This window comes from Anas platyrhynchos, chromosome 1 (genome assembly GCF_047663525.1).
Source record: "Anas platyrhynchos isolate ZD024472 breed Pekin duck chromosome 1, IASCAAS_PekinDuck_T2T, whole genome shotgun sequence".
NCBI classification, from domain to species: domain Eukaryota; kingdom Metazoa; phylum Chordata; class Aves; order Anseriformes; family Anatidae; genus Anas; species Anas platyrhynchos.
This window is the reverse complement of record NC_092587.1, coordinates 95939395-95955318: the sequence shown is the minus strand read 5'-3', so window position 1 is coordinate 95955318 and position 15924 is coordinate 95939395. Positions and strand designations below refer to the sequence as shown.

At 38.3% G+C, this 15924-nt stretch overlaps 1 protein-coding gene across 13 annotated transcripts in view; it reads right to left on the bottom strand.

The window, feature by feature from the left end:
- EPHA6 (EPH receptor A6) overlaps window positions 1-15924 on the bottom strand; it is a 520880-nt gene that overhangs the window by 204125 nt on the left and 300831 nt on the right. The gene's annotated exons all lie outside the window — the stretch shown is intronic.

Here is a 15924-nt window from a genome sequence, read left to right as displayed (position 1 = left end):
AAACAGATAAACTCTGTCAGATACAGGAAATAAACAGTAAAAAGAGATAAGAAAGTGGGTGTATGGTGGGGAAATGAAAAGCTCTTTTCAGATCAGATCTGTATAGAAATAAAACTTCCATAGCCCAGAGACCAACCACAGCCTGCAGTGACTGGAGCCGCACCAAGGTGCAGGTAGGTTTCCATGGGAGTGACTGGTTGGGTTCCTAGGCTGTTTGAGGAGCCATATGAGCAGCTCCCACATAGTTCGTGGGCACCTCTATCTCCTGCCTGGCAGCACAGCAGGGCTGTTACCAGCCCTACTAGATGATATGAACCCAGTCCTGTGCTAAAAACAAAATCCTAAAGCTGCAGAGAGCACCTCTCATTTCCTGGTGGCCAGCTCCCCTCTGCTCTCTGAAGTGTGGTGCATACCTTAGACCTCTCGATAGGTCACACCATTTGGCATGTGGCCCTGAGGTTTTGTTGGGAGACCAAACAAGCACCTTAAGTTTTATTGTTAGCAGGCATTCAGCACTTCAAATGTGTGTTGGCTCACCTTTGAAGGACACTCCAGGCTTCATTGTGTTTCAGAAACTCTGGCTTTTGGTTAGATAGCATATCCCAAGAGCAAACGGGAACGAAGTAGGTTGTACCAGCTCCATAGCATCAGCGTCAAGTTCACAGTGCAGGTTACATTTTTCTATTGAGCTCAGATGGGTTCCTGCTCCTGTTGTGTCCCATGCATTTGTTGACTATAATTCTAATTATTAGGTGCTGTATACATTTCAAGAAATGCTGTTATTTCTGTAATTTATTTTGCACCCGTTAGTATGTTCCATGCTTGCTTTCTGTTGCTTTCCCATCACATAGTGTGATGTTGCATAAAGGCTTTTATCCCCAGAGAGCTTTTTTTCATGAAATGTGCTGAGACGCTGGAAATCTATTCAGAACACTGCTGCTATCTTTGACTTTGATACAATTAGCTGCTCAGTAAAAAGACACATTGGAATACACTATGAAAGAAATAAAAAATTCACCGAGTCAATTCCAAGTTGATTCAGTGCTGACGTGTTTAGCCGACTGTCTCAAAAAAGATAAGTAGCAAACCATTTCAAAGATAACTCTTCCCAAACAATAAAAAAAAATACCTTAAACTTGACATTTCCAAAATGATGAATCTTGGATTAAATCATGTGAAATGTCAAAATGAAGAGAAAAAGAAAAATCAATAGCTGTGCAGATGAAGCAATGTGAGGTCAATCGTACTATACAGCCAGTGCCAGGCCACCCATGTCTTTTTAATAGCACCATTTTTGCACGGTAACTGCAAGACACCAGAGAAAAAGTTTCAAGACTGAATCCCTTCTTAACAACAACATTATTAAGCATTTTGGTTTTAGAGACTGGAGTAGAGGCATAATAAAACACGTCCAAAAAAGTTTTTATTGCATCCTTAGGATTAGTTCACCAATGTTATCCTCAACATTTCATGTTACATTAGCATCTCCCTTTGAGTCTGGGATGTTTTTCCTGCTGGGTAACCGAAAGCTTTATTCAGAGAAGAAGAAAAGAAGGGCTTAGAAATCAACACTGCTTCTGAAACGTGTCCCGAGCCTGCTAACTCTTTTGTGACAAAACCAGGATTTTCCTGTGAAAGCCAAAGGTGTGGCACAGGCATGCCAGAGAGCGCTACAGGGGCGCTCCTATCATACTGCCTGGGCACGTGTGCTGATGGAGGACGTGCCTCCCACCCCAGGCCAGGAGGGCTGCCCGAGGTGGACACCCAAGCTGGCTGTCTTGGGCCCAAATGCAGACAACTCCCCCCACCGTACTTCAGTGTGTGTGGTTAAGAAGGAGATCTGGTGCATTTCATTTTCTTTCATGTACTAAAAGGTAAAATCTTTCAAACTTCTAGTTTTGAAGATGAACATTGATTATTTTTGGCTAGTCTGGGTCTGAGCTACACTTGCAGTGAGTTGACCATGTACTTGGCATGTGCATAGGCAGCTTTCACTCCATTGTAGTGGGGTTTTATAGGCCTAAATGCAATCAAATTGATGATGTGATTGCTAATACACTGGGAAAGATGGATGAGAAGCTGAGCTAGCTGGTAATGCCTTTGGAACAGCCAGAGGAGCTGCTGAATACAGAAATGTACCTGTAAGTACTGAAGAATAATCATCAAGTGGGAAAAACACACATTTTTCTAGAGCAGTGTAACATAATGATTTTACTGTTAACCCAAAATCACTGTTTTAATTTAGGTTTAAGAGGTTTCTCAGTGAACATACAACCTAGATGTGGAATATTAGCAGAAGTGTTTGTAACAGCTCTATTTACATCTGAGAGACTAATGTAAGTGTCACGGAACTGGATAATTCCTGGAAAATTCCTTAAGAGGGGACTGAGCACAGAGAACAATTTTCTTCATTTGTATCTGATCAGTGAGACAGAACATTTATTTGAAAAGAAAGAAAAAAAAAAAAAAAAGAAGAAATTTCAGATGAAAGAGTATGTTTGAAATTATATCAGGGATAGACTCATAATGGTGTAAACTACATATAACCTCCTAAAGCTAACTTCTCACTCCTAAGATAAATGGTATTAATTCACAATACCATCCCTAAACCTCTCCAGTGCTTCTGCATAAGAAGTTATTTTTTATAGCATGAGCTGCTTTACAACTTTAAGATGGAGACAAAAATGGAAACTAAACTATTTTATAAAATACAGTTAGTGCTAGTAAAATAAAGCTGTATGTGAAGGTTTTAAGTTTTTCTACAATAGTTATTATCGATATCTTTTATTGCTGTTTAAAGAGAAAGTGGGGGAAAGAACCTCACTTAAAAGGATATGAGTGCATTATATCAAAAATGGTCTTCATTTTAAGACTTTTTTACAGCTAGAAAAAAAATCAGCCGGCTTTTGAAATGAGATTTTTCACTCAACCACCCACTGTAGAGCTAACGTAATTGTGGTGTCAAACCACACCAGACTGTATCAGTTCTCTCTGCAACTACTGAGCAGACAAGGGCATTCCAGAGTATGACTGAAGGATTGTTGTTTCCCAAAATTTGGTAGGAATCTTTCTGAGCTGAATGTGGGCAATAAATGTGAAAAATTTATTGTCTTTGATGATTGGATGGTTAAATAACTTCTTTAAAAATCTCTTGGCATTTGCCAAGGCGATACATGCAGAAACACATCTTTGAAAAAAGGGAAGACACCCCTCCCAGCTTCTCTTTCCATCATTACTTAGTATATGGAGATGCAAATATGAACTGTTTTATTCAAAAAAGCTGAAATTCAGGAATATGGGTCTGATGTAGGACATCTATATGATAGAAAATTATGCCGACAGTGAAATGCAAAAGGTGACCTGGAATTTAGTCTTGCACTTACAAACATTGATGATTAGAAATCACAAAGTGACTGAAGAGAGAGAATGATGCTTTCTCAGAGCTCAGAAGAATCTCTTAAAAATCATTTTATGCTTGTAAGATTTTTTTTTCTTTGCTCAAATACAAAAAATCCTCTTTATCTATCCAGTTCTTACAAAAATGCTATGGAAAACAAAGCCTACATTCTCCTAGCTAGTTTTACAGTACATCAAGGAAAGGACACTTTGCTTTGGCCACAACATCCACAATGTCCACAACATTGCTGGTCCATATAACAAAGTACCCTCTTTGAAAAAATAACCAATGCATTACCGCTACAACAGAAATGTATAAAAACATTTTGATAAATTTCTACCAACATTAAGTTTTCTGATGTTTATAGAAAAAGAAAAAAAAAATCAAAATAGATAGCCTCCCTCAGGTAGTAACTATTTACTTTCTTACCCAATAAGAACTAGCTACTGAATTATATCTGGGGACAAACCATGAAAGAGACAGATGAGAAAAATCAAAATGTCAAAACAACTGCATGGTCCTATGGGTGAACTCGCAAGCAGTCCTGGAGAAATGATGTTTTTACCAACTTCAGCTCTGAATTACTCTTGTACATTATCTCTTCCTTTCTACATAAAAGACAAATACATAAGGGTCTTGTAATTCAGCAAGCATTTTTTCAGGTATGCAGCTTGCTTTAACTTGTAAGATTTCACATTTCAACTACAGAAATCTTAACTTTCCCTATCTAAACTCATTTACACAAAGATCTGAAAGCAAAAATATTTTAGAATTACTGTTGCAGAGGACTATTCATTCCTTTTTTGCTTATAGATTAGTATCTTTTGGGATCTTGCTATTCCTGCAGTATGAGTATGTACCAGCTGTTTGTGGAAAAAATCCTGTTAATCAGTCTAATTAAACCAATACATTTTATTGCATATATTTGCATTTCATTAGTATTCTGTAAAATCAAACTGCAAATGCTAATTACATGAGCCAAAATTCAAATGCAAGCAAAAAGCTCATAAAACTCTTTTTTTTTTATTGTAATATAAAAATATCTCTTGCAAAGTCTTGTTACATCTGCTTAAATTTAGAGTATTTATTTATAAGTATATCCCTCCTTAAAGTATTTACTGTTAGTTTAGGACTATAGAGAAAAAGAGCGTCATGCCCTGCTGTATACACGCTTGTCAGCAATTCCTCAAAGGTTTTTAAGTTGCTCATCAATCCCAGTCAAGCTGGACATGGAATCAGAGAATAATTCATTTTGGAAGGGACTTCCAGCAATGGTTTGCACATTTGCTCAAAACAGGGCCCAGTTAGGTCAAGGGTTTCAGGACTTTATCCAGTAAAGTTTTGAATATTTCCAAAGATGGGGTAGAAGACTTCAAGGTACCAAATTTCTACAAGTAAGCAGTTCAGCAGAGTAGAAAGCTTTTATTAACATCCTTCACTGAATGAAAGGCTGCTCTCAACCCTTATGAAATGCCACACTATCCACTTGAGAGTGCCTGAGACTTGAAACCAAAGCATATGAGGCTTCAGTGGGTTTATTGCTTGCAGAACCAGGTGTTCTGCCTGCAGAACAAAACTTCATGAAAGGCTGACAAAGCTTTCTAAAAAACTTTCAGTCTACTCTGTAGTCAATGGTAATAATATATTAAGCGCTAAAGCATCAGTTTAACTGGGAATGATAAATTATGTTAAACTTATAAATGCATTGGTAAACAATTGACTGATTGTTAATTAAATTAAAATATAGATTTTACCTGGAAAACACATGAAACGAACCTAAGTTTTCTATCACTGTATGTAGGGAAAATAACTAAGTAGTTCAAACCATGAGGTTTAAGTCTTCCATATGATCTCCCAGATCTGTGCTCTCTGCTTATGACTCTTCTATCCTATTTCTCAATGGAAAAAAAAAAGTACTTAAACAATTGAGATTATCAGAGATCTCAGTCTCAGTAAGAAAATTAACACATACATGAGGTCTATTTCTCTATAGATCTGCCACGCAAAAAATTCTAGTTCAGTCTTAAAGTTTACAAGGACCTTGAATGCCCATCTAAGTAAGTGAATTCAGCATTGCTAAACTTATTATCCAACAAATCACAAATCAACTCGAATTGAATAATGCATCTTTATAAAAAACAAACCTGAACCTTTCAGATGGCAGCACAAGGATTTGATTAGATCTGTGGACATTGATGAAGGTAGTTGATTTGCACTGCCTTTCATCTCCAGACCTGCTGGCTGTTTCAGCCTCGTATATTCCTTATGCCAACAACATCGCCCTTCTTCGATTTGAGAGTTGAGGCAATCCAGACACGTAGCCACAGCCTGGAGAGCTTGAGTTTCTGATTATGTGTCATCCTAGATGTCACGGAGTTGCCTAAAATCTTTTCCCTATGATGCATACAATGTACTCTTCACCACAGAGAAACAGCCAGAAGAAAAATTTCATCTGGCTGATTAACTGCGTGTGATTGAAAACCTCTACTGACTAAAATACTTAATTGGGAATAATTTTGAGGGAAAATAAATACATATACATATAATATATAGTGTCCAAGTCTAGGTCCAAGCATGTCTAGCAAGCCTACTACTGTGTGTAGCCTTCAGTAAGCATGATGTTGCCGCAGTCTGTAACTGGCCAAACTTTGGGTTAAGCTAACAATGCAGGCCTCTGGACTTCTCCTGGCCTGCCTGAGGCTCTGATTCAGCCTGGCGAGCTGCAACTAATGCAAATAATCACAGCAGCTACCTCAAGACTAGGTGACTGCTCCTCTTTTCATTTGCTTTAGCTTTGTTTCTGAAGTGGCATAATGTCATGTATATATATATTTTGCGTTACTAACAGACAGTAATGACAAGGAGTTATTGTATGACGGATGAACTACTACGAACTGTAGAATTAACTGCAGCATAAAGGAATACAGGCACAGGAGGATAGCATACACCTTCAAAGTGCAGTCACAGGGTGATACCACAAGGCCCAGAGCTATAAGCAACTCAGCAATCATCAGTTATCACCCTCAAAGAAAGGCTGCTTTTGGAGCTGGATAAAACCAGTTTTAGAGGCTTTAGGGAAAAAAAAAAAAGTATCTAACACATCTAAAATGCATCATATACAGAAAATTCTGATGTAGCATGGAACTGTGAACCAATGAAGAATGAGCAAGTTATACCGTATGTGAGCAAACACATGAAAATAGCCCCAGCCAGACCCAAGAATGTGGAAAATGAATTAATATCAATATCATACTCTTCCCAGGAAAATGCTACCAATCTCCTTCCTCTCAATCAGCCTTTGGACTGAAGCCATCAACCCAGAGGGACAGTGGAAGACATAGCAGAATCCACGTTGCAATAGGATATGCTGCAAATTTTCACTACAGATTATACCAGAAAAAGTAATCATAATTCATTTTTATGGCATGCTGAGAACTAACTAGCCAGTAGTGTACCTCTTATGCTCTTCCTAGGTTCTGAAAATAGTAGTTCAGCACCAGAGCCTTAATTCATGACTGATATAACCTAACCAAACTGGTAGAATGACCCAGGAACATGTGATACTGGGTATTACAGCAGAATATGCTGCTTTCAACATGCCTTAATATCCCACCTCCTTTGTTAAGGCAGAAGTACACACAGTCTCCAGAACTACATATCTAAGAGAACCCCAAACAGAAATGTGGCCATAGAAGGACACATCTATTCTTCAATGATTTAGCTGCTATGAGTTATGGGATGAAGCTTTTGGGCGAAAGCATGAAATGCAGACACAGCACATGCCGAGATGAAAGAGGAAGAGCAGGGAGGGAAACTCCAGACAAAGAGAAAATAAGCAGAAGAAAAAAGTGGAGACAACACACAGGAGTAGATCTAGCTGGGAGGGAAGATATGTGGTAGGCTGATTTGAATGCAAAGGACTCAAAGGCAGCTGAAGACAGCAATTTTTTAGCTGTTGAAAACTACAGGATGAAAATGACAGAAAACGTTATTTGCATGACATGTAAGAATAAGACCTAGATGAAGAAAGCACTTACAACATTTCTTTTGTTTTAAATGGACAAAGCATTAAGCAAGGATCAAGCCTCTGTAAGTCAAGATAGCATACTATTCCTCAGCCAGTGCAAGTCCCTAAGATAAAAGAAAATGGTTTGCAAGCCAAGGAGGATATGGCTCTACATGAGTTTCACCTTTGCAAGGCATTTGGTGTGTATTTAATTAAGAACACATTTCGAATTAGAAGATTGCTTCAAGAAAATAGTCTCCAGAAATCAGAGATATCCTAAGTCATACAATGCAGACATAAAAATGAAATTTGCCTTTCTGTTTTTCTTTTAAAATTTCCTTCAGTTAGTGACATTCACACACTAACAGCTCAATGAAAAACTTAAACAAAATGTTACTAAATGCCACTGCACTGCCTGTAGAGAATAAGGGGCTTATTGACATACCAGCTTCCAACATAAAATGTCATGATTGCAGTATTGATTAACGGCATATCAAAATAAACATCTGAAAGTTAAGGTAATGCTCGGAGTTGCTGAAGACGATCTTCCTGAAACACCAACTCTGCATTTAAATATATATATATATACATCTCCTGAAACATTTCAAGATATATATTAGAAATTCTATCTAAAGGGTTGAGGGATAATACAAATATATATACATATATATCTTTTTAGACTTCTGTTTTAGGCAACTTAGCTCTTGCCATTTTTCTCATTATTTTTGCACTGCATCTTCGCTGAGTATCATCCTATGGGCATGATAGCAGTACGTATTTTCAATTTTCCTTAATCAGAATTACTTGAGAAATTGTCCTGGAAATGGCATTAATAGCAAAGCAATATACAAAACAATAAATTGCTTCTACTACCAGTTAAATACCAAACCAGCACTGAGATGTCTATAAGTGTAAACGCCATTCATTCGTTGTCAGCAAAATCCAACCAATTTACTTAATTTGTATTGTACTTGACATAGGAAAAAAAATCAAGAAGCCACATTATAATGACTGAAATATGTTTTATCCCAAGGGCTTCAAAGTTTGCCAATGCTGTTGCTTTGTCATGCTTCTCACTGACATTAGTATTGGAGTTTCTCCTGAATTAATTTCTCGAGACAGTACAAGCCCTGTGCTGGAGTAGCGGGTTTGGCCAAGATCTCCCACATTAGCATTTGGACTCATCTTTAGCAGAAGATGGACAGATGAAATTCTTTTCTGCAGTTAATCTGGTGTCTTCATCCATTTTATTATTGATGTAAAAGGAAATATGGATGCTATCACAGTATTATTTATCAGTCTTTATTTCTTTATCGCAATACCAAATGGTCAGCTCAGTTTATGTTGCATACACCATTATATGTATAGCTGTTTTCTGTTCTCTGCTTCTACATTAATGTACAGTTCCTTTTATTACTAAAGTCTTAAAATGCATCTATATAATGCAAACTGGTCAGACTCATCAGTTAATGCTTCGCTATAATTCTTAACATTTAATTTTTTGGACTCTTAGAAAGCAAGAGGAATTTTAAAATGTTACTTGCTTCACTGTAACAGGCTTCAGTCAAGCACTAAAACACAGCCTTAGTTACTGGAGAGGGGAAGAGAGCAACATGCAGCCAGATTTTAAACTGTCTCCCTGAGGTTTGTGGTGTTGCTGTTAGTCTGAAATCTTACCTGCCTCATACCTCTGTGCCTTAGCTTTTCTATCTGTCTGTAAAACTGACACAAGGGCAATTTCCAATACGAAAATTCAGAACTGAATGGAAACTGATAAGTGAACAACATAGGGATATATATCACGCATGCAGCATTTGCTCTATGTATGTTCTCTCAGGGGCTGGACAGAAAAAAAAGACTATAAAATCCTCTTTTTTTTTTTTTTTAATAAATAAATTCCCAGTTTGGGAACTTGTCTCTGTCTGGTTTTAAACTAAATAATTGAAGCCTAAGTTTTAAAGCCTGTGCAGAGAATTTTTTTAAATTTTATTATTTTTTTTTAAATCTTAAGAGCTCAAGCTGTCCTCTAAATAAATAGCTTTTCATAAGTGCTGGGCACTCACAGGTACCTGGATATTTACGCAGGTTAAATATGGGCAGATTTTCATGTAGTCTGCAAAAACTGGACCTTACAGCAGCCCTAGTTCTCTCTCTCAATAATAAAAAAAAATACTATTCCAGGTCAAGTAACATAAAATTGCTCTCAGCGACAGACTTAAGCTGGAGTCCAGAAGTCTTCATCTTTTCCAAGGCAGAGAATTTCCATCTTTGCATAGACTGATCCATAACCCGCAGCACTTTTAAAAATAGCACGGACAACTTCACATGAAGTAATGACTTTAAATGGTATCGGGCATGATCTGGTATTGCTGACATGCAAATCTTCTTTTCTGGACTGTGACTGGCTTTTGCCTGTTGTGCTATGTCCAACTGAAGCTAACAGCAGATACACTTCTTGGTTTATGTGGTGAAGCACTGTGCACGTCCTGATTTCTTAAGATCACTAGCTTTCTTTTATGGCAGATATATGCACACTGAGTTGGGCCAAATAGTCAAGTGTAAATTAAATTATTTCCTTTTTGCTGACATAAATAGCTAACTCAGTTTTAATCTGAACAGAGATATCAGCAGTCATTCAGTTACTATGTTGAAGAAACATGAAAAATTAATTTATCTATTATTATAATTTATCTATTATTATCAATAGATATTAATTTATCTATTATTATTATTTTAATGAGATGTGTATCATTGCTTCATGTCCCAAAAGAAGATTCTCCATCAAAGTGACTGTCTATGAATGTGAAAGAACAAGGCTTTTTCAGTTGAAATTTAATCTTACAGGATTACAGGAAATAAACCTGATTACATATGAAGAAATAATGAAGTAAGAAAAGTAGAATCTCAAACAAGTCTAAATCCTATTAAAATTTATATTCTTCTACACCCTTGAAGCAGACAGATACAAACTCATAAACTCATACTGCAAGGAAGAAAATGGAAAAAATATTATTTTACTTTTGCAACTATGCTTCTGTTTTTTGGTACAGTTTTGTCTGTTTAAAAGAATGGAACTTATAAAACAAATTATTCTTGATGAACTTCCAAGCACTTAGAAACTGTGGACCTAATATTGTTTCACATGGCTCCTGGGAAAGAGCCTCTGCTGAATACACTCCTGACTTCTTTGCCTGGGTCTGGTGACAGGACTGACTCTCAGTGCTCAAAGGGGAACTGCAAAGCAGGTCCTGCTATGGAAGGTGAAAATTAACCAGCAATAGTGAGAAAAACAAATTCTGGCTATATAGCAATCTGCTGTCTTATGAAAACTAATTTAAAAACCTCAGACCTGCCAGATACTAGGAATTATTCCTGCAAGCTACATATTTTGTCAGCATGGAAAACAGGTGCCCACAGAAACCCTCTCCCACTGGCTGCTTTTCCCTCTGCATCCTGAGATGACGTGCCTGCCAGCCTGTATCTCCACCTCGTGAAAGGCATGCTGTAACATATGCAGTATGTTGCAAACTGGACTAATAATACACTGCAAAGGCACCCTGATACTATTAGGACACTGCCATACGATCTAGGATCTCTTAAAGCATATGACATAAAGAGAAGTACTAAGTGAGCATAGTCCTCCATCTCTGCAAATGCCCTCTGGCTCAAAAGATCATCACCTGCCCATCCTGCTTGCTAGGTATGTCTGCTTATTTCCTCGTATTTATATCTGCCAACAAAACTGAAAAATCAGATTATAAACCATTCCTTCTTTGGGGATGGACAACAAATGTCCCTCTCTCTTTTTGTAAGTAATTCAAGTGTGAAACAACCACTAAACCATTCCGGACCATGCTTCAAGGACATGTGGACATGCCAACCTTTTGATCTTTCTTTCTCCCTCCTCCCTAAAACGCTCTAGTTATTTTTCCACTGACATTACAATCTGCTAATGAGACAGGGGCCTACGTCATCCCAATAGTGTGGGGAAAGTCCAGGTGTTCTAGCTGTTTCTCGGTCTTTTCCCTGTGTTATGAGAAGTGTTCCTGTATATTTTGAGACACAAACTCCCTTCACAGAGCTTCTGAAGCTTTCTGCTCAAACATACAAAGGTCAAATCTTTTCTCTTATTTCGGTCTTCCTCCTGTCCCTATCCATTGCTTGAGAGTGCACTTCTCCAGGACAGACAACTACTCTCCCATCCCAGAGAACTCCTCTCACTCGTGCAGCAATGAGGTTGTGGTGGATGAGATGGAAGAAGGCTGCCCAAGAACAGCTAAAAAAGACACTCAAATCTCTGAGCAGGTCAGAGTGGATGGACAGAAGAGGATTGAGCAGCTCTACTCCAGGACGTTCAGCTCCTGTACACTTATTTATGTACTTATTTATTTTGCATGTTGTAATAGAGAACATCCACATGAGGAAGCCAAGAATCATTGAAGCATTTTATGGAGATGTACTGAGGCAAGGTGAAACAGAGTAATAGCAATAGAGCTACTTAAAAGATAACGTTTCAGTAGCTGAAAGGTATCTGGGTAGAAGGTAGAAGTTGTCATTCCGTTTAGTAGGTAGCAAAGTCTGGTACAAGTTGGGCTGTTTCTTGAGAAGGTTTCAGGATTATTTCAACTCCCCTAACCCCCCAAAAACTCATATGTCATATGCAGTGGAAAAAATCTATAACACACAGGAAAACAATGCAAGCTACAGACAGCACAGATTATCAGAAATGACACAGACAATTTATAGAACTAGTGGGCCAGAATTTTTCCTGGACCCTCCCTTATGGCCAGTTCTGAAGCACTGTAGATGGAGGGTTACTAAAGAGCACTCCCGTCTTCACTTGTTACAGATGACAGTGTGAGAAACAGTGAAAATGGGAAAAGTACTACATGTGGAAAAGAGGCTCTTTTGGAGGCCACCTGGTCTCAACCTCTGCTCAAGCAGGGCCACCCAGAGCAGGCTTCCCATGCTCATGTCCAGGTGGCTTCTGAAGATCTCCAAGGAGGGAGACTCTACAACTGTCTAGGTTTCCTGTTCAGTGCCTCAGTCATCCACACAGTAAGAAAATGTTCACACAAAATCTCCTGTGTTGTGTTTGTGCCCATTGCCCCTTGTCCTGTCACTGGGCACCACTGAAGAGGACATGGCTCCATCATCTTCACACCCTCCCTTCAGGTATTATAAATCTGAATTTATTTTTCTTCCTACAGAACAGCCTATCTTAACTTAGCAAACACAGATAATAATTTAAGCATCATTATACTGTATCCTGAAGAGAACAAACTACTAAAAGAGAGTGAGAATGAGCTTTGATGACTCATTTGGCCCCCATTCATTTCCCAAATGTGCATTTTTAAGGCCTTACATTTTAACTCATGTAAGACAAGTAAGTCCAAACACAGTACTATTAAACTTGAAAGATTTTTGCTTGCAAGAAATCTGTATAATTAGTATGAATAGAAAAGAAGCAGGGACATGGATTTTGAACTAAATTACTAATAAATGAGAAGCACAGAGTGAGTGGAAAATAAACATGGGGCAAGCAACATTCTATCTCCATTACACGTTGCAGCCCAATTAACTCCATCAGTATCACCTATGTATAACAGAGCAAAACTGACAGGTGTGCGTTTTTGCAGCAAGATACCACTTGCTTTCCTCCCATCCATTTACTTCTGCTAGAAGGGAAAAACCAGAATTAATTGAATAAAAGAAGATGATGCCTATGTTCTAATTATTGAACATCTGCAAACCTTTCACAAGTGTTTTTGTTTATATTTTATTCTGAGTTACTCAGCGCCGCTGATCACAAAACATGTTTATTTCCTTGAATTGTTATGGAATTTAAACATCAAGCAGTGTTGGATCACTAAAATAATATGCATATTGATAATACTCTTTACTGGGTGAGGAAAACTTGGTATGTCCTTTACACAACTGGTGGCAAAAGTGAAACATTTGTCTTCACTAGGAATAATGATGAAAAGCTGTCTGTACAGATCAGCTCACAAGAATGATTATTAAGGGACTAGTTATTCAATTCCCTGTGTGGACATTCTATCTCAGAAAAAATAAATAAATTCTTTGAATAATTAAGTCAGAAAATACAATAAATATTTCACCATGGTGTGCATATAAAGACAGCTACTGTGGACTAATTTATAGTGCAACAGTGATTCAGTTAATTTCCAAATGCAGACAAGCTATTACATATTCTTCCTTTCAGGGGGACAGAGGCACATCTCACTTGTCTCCCAGACATTCATGAGTCACTCTCAAGAGGAAATCTGAAGAATCTCCGAACTGGGGAACCATGACAGCAAGAGATGGAGCAGTTTCCATGGATCTCCCTGGACCTTTTGTTTCCAGGTGCTTTGTAAACTGCTACTTTCATGGTGATCAAAAGCAAAGCTAGGGGAAAAGAACACTTTGAGAAGACAAAAGTTTACTCAGTAATAAAGAAAAGGTGCTAGCTGTATGTATTGGCCTTTAATTTAGCACCAGTTTTAGATATGTATTTATGTAATAAATCGGATGCATGTTTATGTAATTTGCGTCTTGAGAGAGAGGAGAGGAATCACCCCATAAGCCTTGCAGGGAGTTGTTTTTTGTCCTGTCACCTTCTTTCCTGTGAACTGCTCATTTGCTGCTTTACCCGAGGAGGATCTATCAACCCAAAGAGTCTCCTGTAGTGCCAACTCTCTCAGCTCTCTGAAGTATATCACTACCTGTGGCAGTACTTCACAGGAAAAGAGCTTGCTAACTGCACTTTAACTGGCAGATTTTTTTTCACATATTCTGGACTACTCATTGCCTTGCCTGCTCAGAAGACAGCATGCATTCCCTTAACGCTGGTACTTCACCAGATTTGAGAACTACAGTGAGTTGCTGTCCAGCGCTCATTATTTACTTGGCCAGGTGATACACCAAAAGGATTTCAGCACAGGACAGATGCCAGCTGGGATCTTGGCAAACAAAAGCGGATTTTCCCAGCCTTAACTCCTCTGCAAAGATTATAAGCACTCACACCTGAAATGCAGGATAATTTGAGCTTAGATGGCAGGAGAGAACATGCTGCTTTCAATACTTACAAAGGTACAGGTTATTACTGTCATTTTTCTATTACACATGCAGAGCCTCTTCACTTACTTGGTAAAGCGAACCATGGAGATTTTTAACATGCAGACACAGGGCTACACTAAGCATTCAGACAAGTGAAACTGTTGGGTTTGAACCATGGGCTTCCTAAGTCTAAATGAGTGTGTGCACGGAATCGAAGAGAAATACTTATTGTTTTTAATATCTAAAGAGTTATGAGTTCTGGACTAATGATTAGATCCCACTATTAGTGTCCCATTGTGTGAATCTTTCATAATGGAAAGATTACTTCTGAATGAACTTATAGTACAAATGCATTCATATAAAGGCAACTAAATTAAAAGTATAAATACGGATAAGTTTATACACTTTTCCTCAGCAATTTTGTAAGAATTTACAAAATCCAGACACACCATTATCATAAAGGAAAATAAAACTTGAAAATTTTCCCCAGCAATGGCTACGCTGACAGCTAAGCCTACTGACCAGCACGAAATGCACATGAAACCTCTCACCAAAAAGTGTCTCCCTCCTCTTTCTCAACACTCTCATCCTACAGTAAGTCCCTTACTGTCTCCTTATCTTCATCTCTGTTCTGCAGCATTTAATCCCTTCAGATCATTTTCATTTTTTTTCTCAATATCGCTCAATCTGTCCTGCTCCATACATGCATTCAGTCCTGCCTAACTATAACTTTACAGTCATTTAAGAGTTAGAAAGAGAAACCTACTAATTAAGGATTGTTCTGAAAAGGAACTCATCTACCTACAGTACAGACTGGGCTTCCTCTGGGAAGCACAGAAGTGCTCCATGTGCTCGCGCGCTCCCCTGGGCAATGGAGTGTGTCCTGTAATGTACTGAACAGCAAGATGGGCTTTGGAGGTCTGATGCTCTCTCCTGTGCTGATTGTTAATATTCTTGTGCAACTCAAAGTCTTTTAAAATATGTGCTATATTTTTGAAGGGATGCAATGATCACCCACTAGATAAAGAGGAAAAGAGAAGCAAGGTGAGATCTATCTAAGCACTCTAAGAAGTGAAAGCCTTCAGCAACAGGAAGCCTTCAGCAACACGTCCTGTTGATGTGGTTCTTCACCCTCCCTCTGGTGAGCTTCCTGGCAATAATCTGAGGGCTTCTCAGCCATTCATGTTTTTCTTCATTTTTAGGTCTCTTCCAGCTGCCTTTGCTATGCCAGACTTCCCCTAGTTTCTCACTACTGAGAGGCAGTTTGTCAGTGGCTGTATTTTCCTTAGCCTCTTTTTAGCTTCTCTCTAGGTTTTGAACAGTTGTTTGTAGCAGACCTTTCTGTTGCAAAGACACATACAACACTTTGCTCTGTTCACTTTGAGAAAGTCACTTTTGCTAACAGCTATGGAAGAAACTTTGTCCCAGTGGTACTGTCCATAGGTGAGTTGCTTAGAAA